The sequence below is a fragment of the Bidens hawaiensis genome, unplaced genomic scaffold (assembly GCF_021521415.1).
Source record: "Bidens hawaiensis isolate Kalapana, Puna unplaced genomic scaffold, B.hawaiensis_p1.1 tig00010424_1, whole genome shotgun sequence".
NCBI classification, from domain to species: Eukaryota; Viridiplantae; Streptophyta; class Magnoliopsida; order Asterales; family Asteraceae; genus Bidens; species Bidens hawaiensis.
The window spans coordinates 285,790-291,230 of record NW_027491793.1 but is presented as its reverse complement, the minus strand read 5'-3'; the positions used below and the strand labels follow the sequence as shown (position 1 = coordinate 291,230).

General features: G+C 35.3%; 1 pseudogene; it reads left to right on the top strand.

Moving 5' to 3' along the window:
- The first annotated feature begins 3,032 nt into the window (after positions 1-3,032).
- Positions 3,033-4,471, top strand: LOC143535172 (crocetin glucosyltransferase, chloroplastic pseudogene; annotated as a pseudogene).
- The last annotated feature ends 970 nt before the right edge of the window (positions 4,472-5,441 follow it).

The window sequence follows — 5,441 nt, the reverse complement described above, 5'->3', positions numbered from 1 at the left end:
AAAAACGCTTAGTGTTGTTAAGTTTGTTTCCGAGTTTTAAACCGATGTTTTAGGGCTTTGGATCGTAAGAAGGATACGAGTCGATTGATGTAAAACTTCTCTCGAATCGGTGATCTAAACGACGAAACAGTGTTTCAATTTAGGTGATTGAATTTCCAATTAACAAAAATTAAGCTATTTAAATCACCGGTTCGAGATAGGTTTTGCATTAGTCAACTCGTATTATTTTTCCGATCAAAATCCCTAAAACATCGGTTTGAAACTCGGAAACAAACTTAACGTGTAACATATAGGAAAACCCCATATTTATTTTGGACTAAAGCTGTCAACTTTAAAAGTTGAATGATTAAAAATATTCTCAAGATAAGTCATGGGAAAAATGAAATGAGAAAAATTAAGTATTCTTAAGCTAAGGAAATGAGAAAATTCCATCCCACATGGAAAGATGGAAGAAAATGAAAGTATGATCAAGAAGTGACAAGTTATCAAAGACGACGGACTAAAAATTAAAATCTGAATTCCGGAACCCATCGCGCTACGCGATGAGCCCAACCACAAAACCATCGCGCTACGTGATAGTGTATGATGACGCAACAAACACGTGTCGCAACGGGGAGACACGTGGCAGACGCTAGGGATGAATCAGCAGCTACGCGCCATTCCCTGACATCGTGCTACGCAATGCCCAAGATGAAGGGACCATCGCGCTACGCGATGGTGCCCAATTTCGGCTATAAAAGGAGGGGTTCACGGCACATTCAACCCACACCTCAAACACACACTTAGCCTCGAGAAGCGTGCCAATCTCGTGGAACGTGCAAAGCTCCGAAGCTCTGACGGTTTAAGGTGTAGTACGCGATATAAAGTAGAAGCGCCACTCGATCAGTCTTAGATAACTAACTCTAAATACCCGTACGAGGTAGGGGTTCTGTTTAAATATTATTTTATTATTATAATAATGGCTTAGACCATAGTTGGGGGTATAGCCCGAACCTTGATTACTGTTAAGTATAATATAACTTTTCATAAGCAAAGGTTATAGTTAATTATTGTTTCTTCATGATTAAGAAACGTAATCATTTACATGCAAAGGGTATAGTTAAATAGTATTTCTTAATAATTAAGAAATATACTATTCATTCATAGGTTATAGTTAAGGTAATATTTCTTCTTGATGAAGAAACCCGGTATAAATGTTTCTTCCTGAAGAAGAAACCTGACATATAATTGATAAACAAACAAAAGGACTAAATGTCCAAATGTTTTATACAAACAAATAAATTGTCAAGGTTACAGCTATACAAAACAGACTACGGGGTCTGAAGCTAGATCGTTGATCTAGATATTTATACAAATGTTATTCTCGTACTATAGTTCCGAGATAACAGTAAATCAATCAATCAATCAATCAATCAGAAACCGGAAATAGAAACAGGAATCAGTAACAGAAACTGATTACATACAGGGGTCAGTAACCGAAACTGATCAGTATACATGAATCAGTGTCAGAAACTGATTACAATCATAAAAGTTGAATACGTCCTAAACTTTTACAACTCTTATAGAGTCTAAACTGTTTGCATGGGATTTACGAATCCTTAAAACTTTGTGTTACAATAATAAAAAACGCGCATACTCAGATTAAGAGTATACATGTGTCTGGATCCATTCATACATGGTAACTCGGAGTTCCCCGAGGCCAAGCATATCATCAAACATGCCTTTGGAAGTCTACGAGACTGTTTAAAGAAATGATATATGTATTTGCAATAATTGTACATATACTTAGGGTAATTTTAACCCAATTGAGTTGGGTGCCTAATGAGTATTGTCACAAAGTTATTATTGTTGTTTTCACAATGGTATTGAACTGAGTCAGCGTCATTCACCGGCTGTGTGCTAACGTATTTTTTCACCAAATTTTTGGGAAACTGTAAAGAATAGAACTGACAGGCAGGACTGATAGAAAATTGGAGATATAGTCGTTAGAGGTGATCTGATGGCTAAGAGCTTTTATTCAGAAAATTATAAAATTATATTTTCAAAAGACAGGTATTTAAATTATCAAACGGGTATTTAAATCCTGAGGTTTCAATATATTAATATTTTCTGAAAATACTTCCACTGATATTTTACAATATTCAACGGGTATTTTGAACCGACATTTTCATAGTTAAATATTATATTTTAAAGACTTCCGCTAAAAAAACCCGCAACTCTGATATATTTTCAAAACAAATACCAACTAACGGGTGTTGCGCCCAGGCCCTAAGTCGGGGTGTGACATAACGGCGTTAAGTGTTTTTTAACGGGGTCTATTGAAACAATAAAAAGTTGAAAGGTTGGAGCGTTGATAGTGATTTTTAAAGCTAGGATTATTATCGGGCAATACACAAAAGGTGGGATTATTTATTTCCAATTTGCTTTTTAAATTTAAATCATTATGATAGTTTGGGTATAGATTATGAAATGTGAACAACATCATTTATATATAAAAAGAGCTTAATTATCTTTACATATAGACGAATAGAAAAATCGTAGGAATTAGAAGTGATAAAAAAATAATTTTAGAGATAATTAAAAAAATATTAATTAGTGATAATTAATGTGAAATGTTTGTTTCAATAATATATTTAATATAATAAATGCTTCTTAATAAGAATATTTAATATAATAAATGTTTGCTACATGTAATATTAAGGTGTATATTAAAAAACCTCATATAAAATAACAAATTAAAGACGACAACCCATATAACTTCTTTTTTGCATAAAACAAGTAAAAGCGAATTAAAATTAAAGTTTGGTTAATTAAGGCATATATCATGTTATGGCCAAAAACATGACCATACAAAGAGTATAAAGACAAGAAACTAAAATAAATTAAGATGATCCAAAAATTTTGTGGTTTGTTATAAGATATCATGCTTTGCCCAAAACCCTCCACTCCATATAAAACTCATTGGTGTTCTTGGCATCTTAAGCCCTTAGAAGCTCAAAAGCATCCATAGGTGTCTCAAACCCTTTACAACAATGACCAAGAACATTTCTCAAACTCAACCTCACTTCCTTCTCGTGGCCTTTCCATCCCAAGGTTATATTAACCTAGCTTTCGAGTTCGCTAACCGACTCATCCGATTAGGTGTCAAAGTCACATTTGCCACCACCATCTCAATCTACAACAAAATCAGCAAAGTTGGCCAACTCACGGAGTGCTTCAACTTTGCTGTTTTTTCAGATGGCTATGATGATGGTTACACGCCAATGGTCGATCCGATAGCACACCTCATTCAGTTGAAGAACCAAGGAACAAAGATCTTGAAAGAAACCATTCTTTCTAATGCTGAAAGTGGAACTCCAGTGAGTTGTTTGGTTTACACTCTCATTCTTCAGTGGGTTGCGATGGTGGCACGTGACCTTAATGTGCCATCAGCAGTGCTTTGGGTCCAACCGGCATCTGTGTTACGTGTCTACTACTATTATTTCAATGGGTATGATGAACTGATTGGTGACGGTTGTAACGAACCCTCATGGTCCATCCAGTTACCAGGGTTGCCACTGCTCAAAATTCGTGATCTCCCCACGTTTTGTAGCCCTTCAAATACGTACAGTTTTGCATTGTCTTTATTCAAAGAACAGCTTGATGTGTTGGGTTCGGAAGAGAAGGCGAAAATACTCGTGAATAGCTTTGATGCATTGGAAGACGAGGCATTGAAAGAGATTGATGGCAAACTAAACATGGTTGCGGTTGGACCGTTGATTCCTTGGGCTTTATTGGATGGTAAGGATCCATCTAACAAATCTTTTAGGGTAGACATACTTGAAACAAAGAAAGATTATGTGGAATGGTTGAATGCAAAGCCTGAAGGTTCCATTGTTTATATATCGTTTGGTACCATCGTAGTGTTGTCAAAGAAACAAAAGGAGGCAATTGCCCATGGTTTGTTAGAGAGCGGCAAGCCGTTTTTATGGGTGATCAGAGATAAATATGGAGAAAAGAAGGGTAAGAAGAAAGAAGTAGAAGAAGAAGAAGAAGAGGAAGTGAGTAATTGTATGAAGGAACTAGAACAATTAGGTTTGATAGTTCCATGGTGTAGTCAACTAGAAGTGCTATCACACCCATCGTTAGGTTGTTTTGTGACACATTGTGGTTGGAATTCTACAATTGAAAGTATAGCTTATGGGGTTCCACTGGTGGCGTTTCCTCACTGGAATGATCAATCGACAAATGCAAAGCTCCTAGAAGATGTTTGGGGAACTGGGGTGAGGGTGATCGCGAATAAGATGGAGTTATTGAGGGAGAGGAGATACACAGGTGCATAGAAACTGTGATGGGAGGAGATGAAAATGGATTAAAAATAAGAAAGAATGCGAAGAAGTGGAAAGAGTTAGCAAAAGAGGTTATGAAAGATGGCGGATCTTCTTATATGAATCTCAAGGCTTTTGTTGAAGAAGTGAATGATCTCGTGTGAAAAGATCAAAGATTCTGAATATGAAAGGTGGTCATGATTCTAATACTAAAATATGTTGAATATTAATCATGATATTTTCATGAGTAAGGGTTAGTCATTCATAAGTAAGTCAATAAAGTCTAGCCGGTCATTAGCTGGGTGTAGCTAGTCTTTGGCTGGCTGCTATTTGTAGATTGTTACTAGAAATTGTAGCATTCGTGAATTTTAAAGATCCAAAAACCCGACTCGTTTAAGTTTTTGGGTTATAAATTTTATTAAAAACGTTAAATAGATATTTTGGACCTATTTTCACCTTTAAAATCACCTACAATGGCTAAAATCACATTTATAGAAGTTCAGAGACTAATTATGATATTTTTGAAAATCATGTTAAAATACACCCGTCGCGCTATTGACAGGATTGGTCATATGTTGGTCGTGTAGCGCGACCAATAGCCAGATCAGCAAAATATTTTCATTTTCATTTTAATCACCAAGTCTTCCTATTTATTACCCAAATAACAAATATTAAGCCCCCAAGAAATGTTATTTGGCCTTGTTACATGTCCAAGTTTACTTCCTAAATAAATCAAACAAATTTGATTGCTAAAAGGCCCGATTTTGTCATTTATTGTTTGATTTACTTCCTAAACGAGTTCGTCTACTTATTGTACCATTAATAAATGAATTTAAATTATTTTCCTTCAAACCCTAGCCTCCAAAACCCTAAATATTTCTGTAACATCAGCCTTCATCTCTAATTTTCGTGCATATGGTGTTCATGGTGTTTTTCTTCAAAAATCTTTGTTCTTCGATTTGACTTTAGTGCTTCAAGACTCTTTAACTCGTATTTTCTCTTTGTTTCTTTATCTCTCCGAGTAAATTGTCTTCTGATAAAATGTTTATTTTTACATAGTTAACAAAAGCCCTCCATCAATTTTATAGATTTATGGAGTTTGGTTGATCAATTGCTCTCTGACCCATTTAGGGT